The sequence below is a fragment of the Acomys minous genome (genome assembly GCF_964271855.1).
Source record: "Acomys minous genome assembly, chromosome: 17".
In the NCBI taxonomy this organism is placed as follows: domain Eukaryota; kingdom Metazoa; phylum Chordata; class Mammalia; order Rodentia; family Muridae; genus Acomys; species Acomys minous.
In genome coordinates, this window is record NC_140500.1 from 18,387,597 (window position 1) to 18,404,596 (window position 17,000).

At 41.6% G+C, this 17,000-nt stretch overlaps 1 long non-coding RNA gene across 2 annotated transcripts; it reads right to left on the reverse strand.

Annotated features, from left to right (window-relative positions):
• Positions 1 to 2,651: 2,651 nt before the first annotated feature.
• On the reverse strand, positions 2,652 to 15,574 carry LOC311588564. 2 transcript variants are annotated; one of them, XR_014776259.1, is made up of 4 exons: positions 15,262 to 15,574; positions 11,752 to 11,883; positions 9,497 to 10,382; positions 2,652 to 8,659 (listed from the first exon to the last, which is right to left on the reverse strand). It is a non-coding gene; the product is annotated as an uncharacterized lncRNA (long non-coding RNA). The 2 variants fall into 2 exon arrangements; XR_014776258.1 differs by lacking the exon at positions 11,752 to 11,883.
• Positions 15,575 to 17,000: the final 1,426 nt, after the last annotated feature.

A 17,000-nucleotide genomic window follows, 5' to 3' on the forward strand; every position in this document is an offset into this window, starting at 1 on the left:
TGTCTCCTTCACTTGCTCTTTGATTAACGGTTAGTTACCTCATGAGTTTTCTCAGCATTTAATATCACTTACGAGCTTAATTAAATTAGCTTAGGTTATATAAAATAATCAAGCAGCTGAGCATGGTGGATTACACCTGTAATTCCAGCACTTGGGTCACTAGTGAGTTCTAAGCCAGCCTTCACAACAATGTGAAATCCTATCTCAAAAATCAAAACAAACAAAAATTTAAGAAAAGAAAGAAAAATATAAGATTTAGCATGGTGGTGCAGGCCTTTAATCCCAGCACTCCTGAGGCAGAAGCTGTCAGATTGCTATGAGTTCAAGGCCAGCCTTGTCTACAAAGTGAGTCCAGGACAGCCAAGGCTACACAGAGAAACTCTGTTTTCAAAACAAAACAAAAAGATTTTGCATTTTAAACATTTACTATTTAATCTGTCTAGAGCTGACTTAGAAATCTAACAAAATCTTAGACATTCAGCATTTAATACTAAGTCAAATTTTGAAATTATTTTAGGAAAACAATGCTATTACTAAATATGTGTATTAACTTGAAAATTTGGAAAAGATAGACTAATTTTTAGAAGATATAATGTGCTAAGAGCAGAGGAAAAAGGGAGCATTTATATAGCCACTAGAGAGTGAATAAGGAGTTGCAGTGGCTATTTTTCTAGCAAGTTCTAACATGTATTCAAGAAACATGAATCCATTGGGAGAATAGCTCTTTGGTAAAGCACTTGCCTGGCCTATGTGAGGCTCTGACTTTATTCCTAAGAACACAGACACACACACACACACACACACACACACACATAGGGAGGGAAGAAGGTCAGGCACAGGTATGTGTCCAAATTTTTACAAAGCCTTCAAGTAAACAACCCCAGCAGACTTTACCAGCCTGGGAATCTTTGATACTAAAAGAGAAAAGTAAAAGCTAGATTTAGGCCACATAATTATAATCTCAGCAATGTGGAGGCTGAGGCAGGAAGATTTTAAGTGCAAATCCAATCTAGGCAACATAGCAAGATTAAGGCCCAAGAAAGCTACATAACGACACCTTGTCTCTTTTTTGTTTGTTTGTTTGTTTTTGTTTCCTCTGTGTAGCCTTGGCTGTTCTGGACTCACTTTATAGACCAGGCTGGCCTCGAACTCACAGTGATCCGCCTGCCACTGCCTCCCAAGTACTGGGATTAAAGGCGTGTGCCACCATGCCTGGCCCGACACCTTGTCTCAAACAAAAAAAAGGAGAAAAATGATAAAGTAGAGGAAAGGCAGGAGCATGTTGACATAATTCAGCGAAATACACAAATGAAAAACAAAATCCAACAATGGTTTAAGAAAAAGAATCATAGGCCGGGTGTGGTGGCACACGCCTTTAATCCTAGCACTCGGGAGGCAGAGGCAGGCGGATCGCTGTGAGTTCGAGGCCAGCCTGGTCTACAAAGTGACTCCAGGACAGCCAAGGCTACACAGAGAAACCCTGTCTTGAAAAACCTAAAAAAAAAAAAAAAAAAAAAAAAAAAAAGAATCATGACCACATTTCAGCTCTTCCTAGGACACAAAGCTGATCTTGTTAAGTTCAAAGGGGAAATGTGACAGTTGTCTCAAAGAACAGAAAAACTGGAAAAAATGTAAGCATCCACTTTTGATTTAAACAAAACCAACCCAAAAATCTCTTTAAGTATGATTACAAGGGAAGTTTGTTGACCTAGTAAAACCTACAGGGGACAGAGAAATAGCCGGAAGAAGATCCCTTTGAACAGCAGGAAGAAGATAAGAGAGCCATGATTTCCATGAAGCTCAGCACCCTTCTAGAGATGCTAGCCAACCAAGGGAACATTAAGTCTAAGAACTAGAAAGAGAAATACATTGTTCTGCAGGAATTTAGCCATGAAAACAACAAGGGAAGGTACAGAAAATGTGTTTTGGGTGTGGGGTCGTTCAGCGATTCACCAGTCTGACTCAAGTTTTGGTTTTAGTAAATTAGAGGCTTTTTAAAAATTATTATTATTAAAAAGAGACTGGCCAGTACCAAACCGGAGAGAGTTCTCTAGGTAAGATCCTGGCTATTGTTAGGCAAAGGATTATATAGGCAAAACCCACAAAACTATAATTTTTCGGAGCCGAATGAACTCATATCCTGTCTGGGTGTGGGGAAGGCTTGATTTTGTAGGATACGTCCAGCAGGTGCCTTAACCATTCAAGCAAGTAGGCTTTTCATACAAAAGTGGCGCTTCAGCGGTTACCCTGTTTAATCTTGTGACCCATTACCTTGCAGCAGTAGCTGAGGCACTGAAATATTTTGCAACAATCAACAAATTTTAAGAATAGTCCAACTGCACCAGGAAGTGGTCTGTCTCAGGTCAGCTGACAGGGTACATTTAAGGTAGGAGTAATTTCTTCATGGCTTATACAAGCTAAAAACAATTTTGTTTTTACAAGCCTAGCACAGTAAACTTACCCTCTAAACATAAGGTTCACCATCACAAAAGGAGCCCCGCCACCAGGTTACTCAGTGATATAAGATCAATGTGGGAATTTGAACTTTTTTTCTCTGTGTGTAAACAAATCCCTCCAAGGTCCAATTAGAAAGAAGTCTGGTGTGGACAAAATGACACGTGGGGAAATAACAATCACAAGAAAGGCAAACCTTTTACAGAAAAAAAGTACATTTTTTTTTTTACCTTACAGTAAAACACTGGTACAAATATACTTGCACGGTTTGTTAATATTTTCAGTGGTAAAAACAATATTTGACAACTCTTTGGCTCATGTTTTTGTAAAGACATCTCTATACTTTTGTACATAGATGAAAGAGCTACTCAGGGGGGGCAGAGATGGATCAGGGGATAAGCTGCTTGCTGTATGTAATCATGGCAGCTGGAGTTCAGATCCTAGCATCTGTTGAAAAGCCACAGGACCGAACCTCCAGCTCCAATTTAATTCTTCCTTCTGTTTTCTAGTGGGGAGTTCTGGGCTTGTGTTATTGCTGGGATTGTTGCCCAAATAGTGATGTCTCTTCCTCAATGAATCCTATTGACAATGCTGAGATTTTATTTATTGTCTCACGGCAATGTACTGATCCTTGGTGAATTGGTACCTGTTGTGCAAGTTTCCTCCGATATTGAAACATTCTACCTTTCATTCACCCTGAAGGGAAGCTCCTTAAGCAGGAAGGCAAACAACTCAAAAGGTCTCAAAAAGTTCCCAAAACTAACCAGAATAAGCAATGAAAGTTGAGAGTCCCTCTCAGATGAAAGGAAACTGAGCTGCAAAGAAGACTCAAAAGAGCTGACCTCAGACCAGCTTCCTGGAAGAAGCAGAAACAAGTTGAGCTTCTTGGAAGAAATGTAGACCAACTAAGTCATTTGGAAAGGACAGTCTCCAACTTGCTCAGCTGCCTACAGGCTATGCAGTGTCTCCAGGTTCCCAGACTTTATGAGCAGTCGTCCATCCTGGGGTGGGCTATGATAATGCAGCTGGCTTTGAGTCATTCTGTTCCTGTAAGTAACCCCTCACCCATCTTCCTCTAAGTAACCCCAATAAAACTCATTGGTTCACCAAGTAGCACTTTGGTGGTATCTACACTTTGGTCTGTCCTGGGTTCCTTATGTGGGGAGAAAAAGTTTTGTCACAAAATAGTACCTACTGGGCTTTAAAGTCTAAAATTCTATTTATTTTCTGTAATTAGTAAGCATATTGTGAGAAGCTATTTTGAAGGGCAATTATATTTTGTTTTCTATAATTGACCGTGATAGAAAGGCAAGACAAGCTAAGTTATGCTGAGATGATTTCAGTAGCCCTACCTGTGCTCTGCAGAGGGGAACTGAGAGACGTATGACTAGTTCACAAACACTCCAACTTCCCATCAGGCAAGGGAGTGCTTTGAGGTTCTGGACCCACCCAGGGATGGGCAGGGTCTTTACCCTCCAAAGAACGTTGGTTTGCGTTCTTTCAGGTAACATCACAACCAGCTATGGAACCTTGAAGGCGGTGGCTAGGGCACCAGGGCCCCCACCCTCCAAGTCAGGCATCATTTGTGAGGCTTGCCTCTGATATGTTAGCTTAGTGGTTAAGGCCTGGTGTCTTACTAGTGGCTGATTAGGACAATTAATCCAATTTCAAAGTTCTGGGCATTTAGCCGGTTACTGCTCCCTGGCAGTATCCTTCTAAGGAAGTATTTCTAGAACTCCTTGGAGTTTCTCACAGTGGACCCTGGTGAATTGCCAACATTCATCAGTCATTTTCTGACTGACCCTGGCACTGAAGTAAACTCTGTTTATAAAGACCTATTTTGAGCCAGGTGGTTGTGGCGCATGCCTTTAATCCCAGCACTTGGGAGGCAGAGGCAGGCGGATCATTGTGAGTTCGAGGCCAGCCTGGTCTACAAATCAAGTCTAGGATAGTCAAGGTGACACAGAGAAACCTTGTCTTGAAAAACAAAACAAAACAAAATGAAACAAAAAAAGAGACCTATTCTGAGCCCTTCGTCTTGTGGCCTGATAAATTTCCAACTTTGCACCAACCTGTAGATTATACATCTACTGGAAGAAGCAATTTTTCAGACATCAGGGTGACAACCACCCAAGAACACCCAGTCAGAGCCAGGTAGACAGTTGCTTTCACTTGAAAATCGGAAAGGCTATGCCATACCAGGGATCCAGCACCCCCACAGAAGCCATCCAAGCAGTGTCTCCATTGGACAACCCAAACAGCCTGGGATGGAGATGAAGCCTCAAGCTTTGGGACAAGATCAAAAACTGAAATACCAGGATGAAAGTGGGACAGACATGGAGTCTGAAGATTTGAGACAAGGTCAAAAAAGCAAATATCATGATGAAGATGGACTGGAAATGAAGTTTGAAGAGCCTGGCAAGGCTCAGAAGAAAGCAGTTTGGAGCATCGTGAACAGCTGAACAAAAGTCAGATACAGAAACTCCAAGGAGAGAGTCCAAGACAATTAAAGCCCACAGATTGTGCCAAACATCCCCAGGGGCAGGCTGTAACCGAGAGGAAGTCTGCTGATGGTGGCAAAGGTCACAAGCGAGCGGCCTTATTGTGTCATGGAGGAGTAGAGTGAAAAATCACCCAAAGAAAAAGTACAGAAGGTTTAGTGCAACACCGTACACAACCATGTAAAGCCACACAGGGCTCACACAACACCTACGGACACCTTGAAGATCAAACGGTGGAAGAGCACAGTCACAGATCCAAAATGACTCAGGGTGATCTAAATCAACCTATTGTTGTTGCCATTAGAGAATGTCCCTCACCAGAAAAACAAAAACAAAACAAAATAGAAAAGAAGTGTTCAGAGCAGAAAGCTCCTGCTACACTGACAGAAGATGGAGTAAACCTTGAAGGAAGAAGGGAACGCAACTTGGAGCCTGACATGCTAGGAACATGGGCTCAAATCTTCATGGATCGTGGCAGCAGTAAGTTACTCCCCAACAAGACGTCAGTACGTGGGGCAGAGAAAAAGCCTCTTGCAGATTAAGAAAAGGGAAGAGGAATGGATCAAGGCCTTGGTATCACAGAGGACATGGAAAAGGAAATCAAGTATGCTTTAGGGCCAGGGCCCCAAGAGGAAATCTCGAGTAATGGATTCAAACTACAAATCACACGAGGTGATATCCAGACACTAGAGAATGGTCAATGGCTCAGTGATGGGGCCACCAACTTCTATAGGGACCTCCTCATTGGGAGAAGTAAAAATAAAGGCTACCCATCTCCTCATGTGTTTAGCACCTTTTTTTTTTAAACCACAAACTAAAGCATGGCGACTAAATTCTGTAAAAAGATGGACCCAAGGAATCAATCTTTTTGAAAAAGAACTTATTCTGAGCTGGGCATGACAGCGCATGCCTGTAATCCCAGCACTCAGGAGGCAGAGGCAGGTGGATCACTGTGAGTTTGAGGCCATCCATGTCTACAAAGCAAGTCCAGGACAGCCAAGGTTACACAGAGAAACTCTGCCTCGAAAAAACCAAAAACCAAAAACCAAAAACACCCCCACCAACAACAAAAAAATGCCTTTAATTCCAGTACTTGGGAGGCAGAGGTAGGCGGATCACTGTGAGTGCAAGGCCAGCCTGGTCTACAAAGTGAATCCAGGACAGTCAAGGCTACACAGAGAAACCTTGTCTTGAAAAACCAAAACCAAAACCAAAACTAAAACAACAACAGCAACAAAAAACCCAACAACGTATACTGATACCTAGTCACCATAAGGTACATTGGAGCCTGGTGGTAGTAATCTAAGAAAACAAAGCATTGTATACCTCGATTCCATGGGACAGACAGGGCAGACTGTCTGTGACACCATCTTCCAATATTTACAACATGAGAGCAACACACGAAGGAACACTGAGCTGGACCCTTTGGAATGGAAGCAATACAGTATGACTTCTGAGGAGATTCCTCAACAACTGAATGGAGTGACTGTGGAATGTTTGCCTGTAAATACACAGATTACATTTCTAAAGACCAGCCTGGAACCTTTTCTCAGCAACACATGCCTATTTTTAGGAAGAGGATGGTGTGGGAAATCCTACACTTACTGTAACAACATCCACCTGGTTGCTATGGCAGCCCTGCATTTCTCCATCAATGTCTCTATAGACCTCAAGAAGAGGGTACTGAGCTGTGTGACATGGATGAAGCCTGCTGTCTTCAATCTAGTTTTAACTTGGGACATGGGGTTGCTGCCCCTCTTGCCATAGGATACATGTTAACTACTGCAAGCTTAGAGATGCGATCCCAACCCACGTAAGAACACATATTCAAAAAATATTATTTTAATGCTAGATTTAGTCTATGAATTAATTTTTTTTTTGTCTTCCTGCTCCCCACTCCATTGGCTGTTTTCATTAACTCATTTGCCAATCTTGGCAGTTGTCATTTTTCAATACTGTTCATTACCAGCTCTATTTTTTTGTTTATTCCTGAAATGAGCGCCCATCACAGTGTCATTTTCTGTGGACGATCAGGCAGCGTTGACTAGCATCTCTAATGCTGGAGTGTAGCTGTTAAATTGAAGCTGGAGGGGTGAGAGTCATTTTTTATGAAGTTTTTTTTTAAAGCTTAAAAGTTGTACAAGAAAAGAAAATGGGTTGCACTGACTGGTGCTTTCCTGGACCACCATACTTTGCTGGATTTGTATAGGACGCAGGACTGAAGCCACCACACTCTGCTGGGTTTGTATAGGATGCAGGACTGTAGCCAAGCTACTGACTGCCTGTCTAGGACTATTAAGATGAGCATCAGGGTTATTTAAAGACACAGTCTTTCCCAGAATTTATTTTTGGAAGTTGATCTGAAGTAACTGCAATGGTAAATGTCCATTTTTATCTCAAGTCTCATTGGATCCAAACTTCAGCTTTGCTAGAGCTGTATTGAATTGTTTTATTTGAAAAGTTCTATTCAATTTAAAGTTTTAGGTTTTTTTTTTCTTAAAATATTTTGGTATATATTAAGTTCAAATTGAAATTTTTCACCATTAGATTAACATTGCTACATCTCATTCCCACAGGGGAAGTGGGGATTTAGGATTTAGAGTTGATATTGCCAATTATACAATAGCCTATTTACACCTGTTAACTTTCCTATTCATTATCTGACAGTTGTGTTTATGCCATTTTTATTCAATAAAGTCTATAGTTATTTAGATCATGTTTTGCAAGATCTGTCTGGTGCCTTCTGTTGTGGTGTAGTAATGAAACCTGGATTGTGTGATGAATCCACCAGCTCCAGCCATCTACACATTGTGCACAGTGACTGGAATTCTGTTCTGGGCCTCTTAAACAAAGTTGGGGTATTCCAGAGGGAATCTGCTCCATTAACTTGGTTTGCAGAGGGAGAATATATGTGGAGTTTAGTTGAGCAGAGTCCAGCTGAGCCCTGTAGATTTGCAGTGGTGGGCAAGCTTAATGTAATGTACATCCCTGTGTACATTTATCATTGAAGAGTGGCATCTGCCATTGAAGCCACTCTTCCTTATCGTAAATGGAAATGCAGGTCCACTGCTCACCACTCTACAAAGAGAGAGAGAGAGAGAGAGAGAGAGAGAGAGAGAGAGAGAGAGAGAGAGAGAGAGAGAGAGAGAGAGAGAGAGAGACTGGTACTGGTGAAAGGAAATAGTGTCTCTACAGCTTTGCCCAGATTTAGGGAGAGAACATGTTTCAGTTCTCCTTTGGTCTGTAGCGGCTTGATGCTGTAGAGAAAAGACAACACAGTTGGGGAAATGGCTCTACTGGCAAAGTACTTGCTGGGTAAGTATGAGGATCCAAGTTACACCAAGGGCTCCAGCAAGATAAGCCATGAGGCGTGGCCGCCAGACATGAGATCCCTGATCCCTTTTGACAGTGGTTTCGTCTTATCTCCTTCTTCCTGCCCACTTCCTCCCTTGCTTCTTCTGCAAGTAGATTTCTCTAATTCCTTGAGGACAGAGGATCCCAGAATCCTTCAGATGATCTTCTGAACCTTGTTAACATCCAAGAGCAGCAGTGTCTACTTTCAAGTGCTTAATATGTATGCTTTTCAAAAGAGCATTATGTGAGCTAAAGAAATGGTTGAAAACCTAAAGCTCATTGGTAGACGGGATAGATGGGATGGCTTACCCACATAGGATGTGTAAGGCCGTGTGTTCAATCCTCAGCACCTCAAAAGAAGGAGAAAAGAATTTGAAAGGTAACATACATAATTGAAGGAAGTTTTTTCTTTTTTCTTTTTTTTTTTTTCTATTTTTTGGTTTTTCGAGACAGGGGTTCTCTGTGTAACAGCCCTGGCTGTCCTAGACTTATAAATACTCAATAAGCATGGGAAAAGTAGAAACAGAAAAAGAACAAAGCAATACTTTTCAACCTATACACAGACAAAAGTTCTCAATAAAAAAAAATTATAGATTTATTTTCTGTATATATCACGAGGCAGAGGCAGGTGGATCTCTGAGTTCGAGGCCAGCCTGGTCTACAAATCAAGTCCAGGACAGCCAGGGCTGTTACATAAAGAAACTCTGTCTCAAAAAACCCCCCCAAAATTTTTTTTAATTAAAATATTTTCTGTGCGTAAATGTTTTGGCTACATGTATGTATGGGTACCATCTGTGTGAGTGGCGCCCTCATAATTCAGAAGAGGGTGTTGGATCTCTTGGAACTGGAATGATGGGTAGTGGCCATATGGTGCCCAGGTTCTGGGAGTCAAACCTGGGTCCTGTGCAAGAGCCACAAGTGATCTTAACTGCTGAGCCAATGCTCCACCTCCCCAAGTAAACAATGTTTAAAGAATACACTTGAAAGTGTTGAGCCAAGGGCTGGGGATGTAGTCCAGGGTTGGCTGCTTGCCTAGCATGCATGGAGCCCTGGGAGTGATCCTCAGCATACACAAAGCAGGCATGGTTGTGCATTCCTACAAATCTAACACTGGGGAGGCAGGGGCAGGAACACGGAGGTCACAAGTTCAAGACAATCTTCAGCTACATAGAAAATTTGAGGCCAACCTGGGATACGGGTAAATGCTTTCCTCTGAGTTTTCATCCTCAGCAACATTACTGCTCTGAGCCCACAGATATGAAGTCAGTAGTGCCAGGAGCTAGAAAACATGAAGGATACTTTTATGGAAAGCATACATGGTACAGTTGAGTTCAAATACCATAAAATAATCTAAATTGAGGTTACTTATCATACTCTGTGTCATTAATGCCATTAACACTCTATTAGACACCTCACTTAGTATTTTGGGTATAGCCCATGCCAAATGTCAGAGAAAGAACATCTGGATTGTTGAATTGAAGGACACTTGTTCATAACACATCCTTGTGAGCCAAAAAAATGTCAAGGCATTTTAATAATCAAGAAACATCTGGAAACTGCTGACGTCTCTATTTCCAGGATAAGTCCCAGAGAGCCTCTCCATTGCAACCAAAAACTGCAGCGTTATTAATATCAAAGTCTGTACTGAAGCCCGGCAGCTTAAGAGACCCACAGATGGGTACCTCTGGTGGGCCATGAAGCTGTAGCTTGAAGATGCTCGTGGATGTTGCATCCCTCGGGGGAACATGTAGCAGCAGGTGGCCAAATTCAGTAAGAAGATTAAGTTTCCAAATAGCAGTTGTATTGCAAATGGCTCAGTTCTTTCACAGCACATCATCTCATGTTCACTTGGTGTGCCATGAGACGTAGCTGGCCTTCAGTAAAGACAATACAGTCTTTGCAAGAGGAAATCAGGCTGCCATTGTTGTCATGATGTTACAGTTATGATGTACATGCTCCAGGAGGCTTGGCAGGAGCCTCTGCGATGGAAAAGCTCCTTGTCACTTTGAAATATTCCATCATGAGTTTCGTAGGGTCAACCAGTGATCTTCTGGGCAGTGATCATTACTGGACCTAAAATACCAGCAGAATACTGGCCGTCATGAGTGGACAAAGTGCTTACTGTGCAAGCATGAAGACTTCAGTTTAGATCCTTAGCATTAATGTGAGAAGCCAGGCATGGCAGCAATGCCTATAAACCCAGGCTTGGGAGGCAGAGATAGGAGAATCTTGGAGACTTGATGGTCAGTCAACCTAGTCAGTCAGTGAGCTCCAGGCTCATTTAGAAACCTTGTGTCAAAAAATAAGGTGCAGCCGGGCAGTGGTGGCACACACCTTTAATCCCAGTACTCAGGAGGCAGAGGCAGGCGGATTGCTGTGAGTTCCAGGCCAGCCTGGTCTACATAGCAAGACTAGGATAGCCAAGGCTACACAGAGAAACCCAGTCTCGAAAAACAACAAACAACACCAAAAACAAAAAACCCTCAAAAGGAGAACAATTACACATCTTAGAACTGATTTTAAAGCAGGACATGGTGACCTCTGCCTCTAATCCCAGAACTCAGGACTAAACAAAACAAAACAAACAAACAAACAAACAGGGCTAGAGAGATGACCTAGCAGTCAAGAGCACCTTCTGCTCTTCCAAGGATCCAGGTTCTATTTCCTGCCTATTACATGGCAGCTCACACTGTATTAACTCTAGTCCAAGAGGATCTGATGTCCTCTTCTGCACTCTACATGCAAAGACCCCTACAGATAGTAAACATTCATAAACATTACAAATACAAATATATTTTTAAAAAATGAAACAGGGTCTGGAGAGATGGCTCAGCAATATTCATTTTTTTTAGATTTATTTATTTAATTAATTAATGTATGAGTGCTTTATCTGTACATATACCTGCACACCAGAAGAGGGCACCAGATCTCATTATAGATGGCTGTGAGCCATCATGTGGTTGCTGGGAATTGAACTCAGGACCTCTAGAAGAGCAGATAGTACTCTTAACCATTGAGACATCTCTCCAACCCCATGTTTTTTGTTTTTTGTTATTTTGAAGACAAGGTTTCTCTGTGTAGCCTTGGCTGTCCTGTACTCACTTTGTAGACCAGGCTGGCCTCTAACTCACAGCGATCCAACAGCCTCTGCCTCCAGAGTGCTGGGATTAAAGACATGTACCACCACGCCCAGCCAGAATTCACTTTTAACTGCAAATTTTTGTGCAGTTTTACTGTATATAATTAAAATGTTCTACTGTAGATATCTATTGCTTTGCAATGAGGAACAAAGTGGATAAAAATTACTATAAATGACTGTATTATATACCTTGTGTTTGGAAAAACAACTTTGCTAAAATATGATATCTGCTCCCTGAAGAGGAAACAAATATGTTTTAAAATACAAGAACGTGAGTACAATCTTCTTCCCGCATATACTCACCAATACACTGTGCAGAGCTCCATTGAGCACATGCCATTCACACTGTGCAGGTTCCTCAAGACTAAATCACGGTCAGCAACTGATTCTGCTTACTCAAATGTGCCTTAAACGCTGTTTAGTGCAGCTCGCACACTAGGAAATTGGAGGATTCCATCGAAACCATTATGTAATAGTTTCCCTTGAGATTTGTTCTGATTTAAAATCTGCCTGCTTTGAAAATTCCTTTCCCACTCAACATCAAAGTCATAATTGGGTTCAAGGTCTGAACACTCTAATTCTCAAACAGCAATAGCCCGAAACTGATACTGGACATGATTTTTTGTTTTGTTTTTTGTTTGTTTGTTTTGTTTTGTTTGAGACAGGGTTTCTCTGTGTTATCTTGGCTGTCCTGAACTCGCTTTGTAGACCAGGCTGGTCACGAACTCACAGTGACCTGCCCTCCTCTGCCTCCTGAGTGCTGGGATTAAAGGTGTGCGTCACCACTGGACATGCATTTTTTAAGGCTTTACAAAGACTGAACAAAGAATCTGTGTATCCAGCTCCGCCTCAGGGAGAGTTGATGTCACTGTTTGACATTTGGAGCAACACTGCTAAGATCTTTGAAATCAAAATGCCAAACTGGGATTGGCCCTGGGAAAAACAAGGTACGAACTGCAAGGTGACCAGAGGCTGATATAGTTAGCATATTACAGTTAGATCACTCAGACCTGCTGGGACCAGGAAGTCTGACCGAGGTGACTGCCAATCCTTTTCTGTTTTGTTAAAATTATCTGTGCATATCCTTTGCCTTTATAAATTGCAGTTCCCAGCATGCACCTGACACCATGGCATATCAGCATCCCAACCCCATTTGAGTAGAATAAGGAACTAAATTCTATTTTGGAAAATACCAACCCATTCCTGGATTTTCCCATCTTTGTTTCACTTCAACTCACAATCCCCCCCGCCCCCCATTAAAGTTTTCCCATAATGTGAGCTACCCCAAAATCCCAAGAAGCAACTCATTTAAGAAACCTGAACCACCCCTGAAGTGGGAACCTTTGTCCTGTAACAAATTCTCCCAAATTTGTTGCTTTGTCTCGTTTCTGAATTCTTTCTTTGATGGAGACAGGAAACACTGGGAAGAGATTTCTATCTAGCTTACCCCACATCTATGACAAGTCCTTGAAAGTCCAAGAGCTGAGCCGGGTGTGGTGGTGCACGCCTTTAATCTCAGCACTTGGGAGGCAGAGGTAGGCGGATCACTGTGAGTTCGAGGCCAGCCTGGTCTACAAAGTGAGTCCAGGATGGTCAAGGCTACACAGAGAGACCCTGTCTCGAAAAAACAAAAAACAAAACAAACAAAAAGAAAGTACAAGAGCTAAAATGAAACAGTGAAAATAGCAAACTACAAAAGACACAAAAAGCCTGTTTTGCTCTGAAATGTGTATTTTTGAGGGTTGGTTGGTTGTGACAAGGTTTCTCTGTGTAGCTCTGTCTGTCCTTAACTCACTTATGTAGACCAGGCTGGCCCCAAACTCAGGGATCCACCACACTCTGCCCCTCAAGTGCTGGGATTAAAGGCGTGCACCATGACTGCCTGGCTGAGGTTTTTTGTTTGTTTTTTAACTTGTTTATTTTTATTTCATATGCAATGGTGTTTTGTCTTTTGGGGGTGTCAGATCCCTTGGAACCAGAGTTACAGACAGCTGTGAGCTGCCACGTGAATGCTGAGAACTGAACCCGGGTCCTCTGGAAGAGTAGCCAGTGTGTTTAACTGCTGAGCCCTGTCTCTGGCCCTAAAGTGTATTTTTAATAATGGAATTAGTGGTAAACAGAAGAATATCCTTATAGCAAAGTTGTGTTGGTTCATAACTGATTTTCCCTAGGTAAAAGGGGCTGAAACAGACTTACTGCCTTCAACAAGGGAAATCGCTCAGCTTGGTTGCTGTACCAACAGGTAACGTGCATTCATCCCCACCTTACAGAAACCAAAAATCCTTACCTACTTCCAGGCTCCTCCACTCAGTTTGTGCCTCAGGTGCTCAGAGCGCACCATTTTCTCAAGCAGGCTCTGTTTCTATCCAATTACTCCTGTGTGATTTTTAGCTGATGGAGCCTTCAGCAGCTGGTGCTACTGGAGCTCTCCAAGCGATCGCCCAAGCACCACTTATTTTTTGTTACTATTCTGGTTACAAAGTTATATATCTTGAGTAAGTGGGCTCTTGCCAACTCTAAACTTTCTAATTATGATATTTTATTCAACTTGATGGTTCTTAGTGACAGAAAAAACAGCCCATTATAACACTAGAGACTTTTCAAACCAACTTTTTTGTTTCTTTGGGGACACAGCCTACCTATTTAGCCCTGCCTGACTTGAGATTTGCTACGGAGCCTAGATTGGCTTTGAACTCCCTGTGATCCTCCTGCCTCTGCTTCCAGGGTGCTAACATTATAGGACTACTCCATCATGCTGGCTCCTTATAGAACTTGTTGTAAAACTAGTTAAATGATTGAGAGCCTTTTTTTTTTCTCAGTAAAACAGGAAAACAAAACAAAACAAAACAAAACCCACCCAATAACTACACCTCCCATAAAGAAAGTTAAGTGTTATATCATATAATGTATTTCTTTGTTTTGTTTTGTTTTTCTGAGCTAGGGTCTTACTCTTCAGTCCCTGCTGGCCTCGAACTTGCTATGTAGGCCAAGGTAGCACTGGATTCACAGAGTTATGTGCCTGATTATCCTCCTGAATGCTGGGACAAAAGGCACATGTCATTGGGCCCTACATAAAACATTCTGATTTGTTGTTGTTGTTTTTTTTGTTTGTTTGTTTTTTGTTTTTTTGTTTTTCGAGACAAGGTTTCTCTGTGTAGCTTTGGCTGTCCTAGACTCACTTTGTAGACCAGGCTGGCTTCAAACTCACAGTGATCCACCTGCCTCTGCCTCCCAAGTGCTCGGATTAAAGGCGTGCACCACCACACCTGGCTACATTCTGATTTTTATTTGGGTGATAATCCAAATGGTTTATGTCAAATTGAAATGTATTCCTAATCTGAATAAATTAATAAAATTAAAAAAAAAGAAATGTATTCCTAAAATTATTTAAAATAAAAGACATTATACAAACTGGCTTAAAAACAAAATCCTAATGTTAGATTCTAAAATGCTATAAAAATTTCATATAAATGACCACTAGGTTTTTAGATTCAAAATGTTATTGTAGGAAGCAATGCTTTAATCACATAATGTCCTTCCTTCCTTCCTTTTTTTTTTTTTTCTTCTATCTTTTTTTTTCAAGACAGGGTTTCTCTGTGTATCCTTGACTATCCTGGACTCACTCTGTAGACCAGACTGGCCTCGAACTCACAGTGATCCACCTGCCTCTGCCTCCCATGTGCTGGAATTAAAGGCATGTGCCACCATGCCCGGCTCTTTCTTCTGTCTTAATTAGAGTTTCTATTGCTATGAAGAGACACCGTGACCATGGCAGCTCTTATGAAGGAAAACATTTCATTGGTGCTGGCTTACAGTTTAGAGGTTTAGTCCATTATCATCATGGCAGAAATCAAGTCAGCACACAGGCAGGCATGGTGCTGAAGAAGGAGCCAAGAGTTCTGTAACTGTCAACTTGACATAGCCTAGAAAACCTTGAAAGAAAAAAAAGGTCTCAATTGAGCAATTAGCTTTATAAAGTTGGTCTGTGAACATGTATTAAGAGATTGTTCTCATTATCTTAGTTGATGTAGAGGAGCTCAGCCCACTGTGGGCAGCACCATTCCCTGGGCAGGTGGTCCTGGGCTTCATAAGGAAGTTAGCTGAGCATGAACTGGAACATCATTCCTCCATGCTTCCTACCTCCAGGTCCCTGCCTCTGCCCTTACTTCCCTTAGTGAAGGACTGTGACCTAGACATAAGCCAAACAAACCCTTTGCTCCCTAAGCTGATTTTGGTCAGAGTGTTTTATTGCAGCAACAGAAAGGAAATTAAGACAAGTATGTTTAAGAAGAAGTTAGAATGAGGCAAAAGGGAAATAGGCTATTAAGTTTCTTTGCAAGTTAAAAAAAATAGAACTGATTTAATGTTTCCTTGAAATAATTCTCCCATATAAATTATTTTATAGAGCATATGAACACACTTAATTAAACAATATCAAAGTTCGAAAGCAAGTTTGTAAATACATCTGCTTTTCTTCAGTGCTGGGACTGAATCCAGGACTTCACTTATGTGGACCAAGCACTCTACCAACCCAAAAAACAACAACCCATCAGTAACAACCAAAAAACCCTTTCAGTCATAAAAATGAAAAGCTAAAAACAAAGTCACTTAGTCTAGTGAGATATAAATCACATTTTTATTTATTTATTTATTTTTGCAAGACAGGGTTTCTCTGTGTAGCCTTGACTATCCTGGAATTGCTTTGTAGACCAGGCTGGCCTTGAACTCACAGTGATCTGCCTGCCTCTGCCTCCCAAGGGCTGGGATTAAAGGCGTGCGCCACCACTGCCCGGCATAAATCACATATTTCAAAACAGTATATGTTTATGATCAGCTGTTTTTAGCTGATAATTTTCAAAGTAAAAAAAAAAAAAGCCCAACAAATCCAACTGAATGATTCGAGCCGCGCTAACCTCACATAGCCTGGGCACAGAGCGCCCCCTACTGAGTGTTTCTGACTGAATTCCAAAAGCTCACTCTAGTAATTTAGACTTAGGACAGTTTAACATCAGGACTTGATACTTGAAGGGGTTTTACAATTTATCCATGTAGTTCTCTGTTTCTTGTACCCGTACTTGTCTTGAAACACCCAGTAAAAATCGAAAACAATCATGCAAAACCCCTAGTAAACAGTGAAATCTCAACACACGGCAGTCACCACCATCACAGTTAATATCACAGTTAATATCTGTATGTATCAACAGTATCCAAAAATAATGTATTGAGGTATAACTCACACACCATAAAATTACATTTTCCATCTTTCTATAGCTCAAGCAGACCTTGAACTTGGAATCTACCCAACTCAGACTTCCTGGTGTTAGGATTACAGACCTGTGCCAGCACACCTGATTTATTTGTTTACCTTTAAAAATGTATTTTGAAGGCCAGGCATGGTGGTTCATGCCTTTAGCACTACCACTCCAGAGACAGAGGCAGGTAGATGCCTGCAGGTTCCAGGCCAGTCTGGTCTGCATAAGGAGTCCTAGGACAGCCAGGGCTACATAGAAGAGACCTTGTCTCAAACAACCAACCAAACAACCAATTAATTA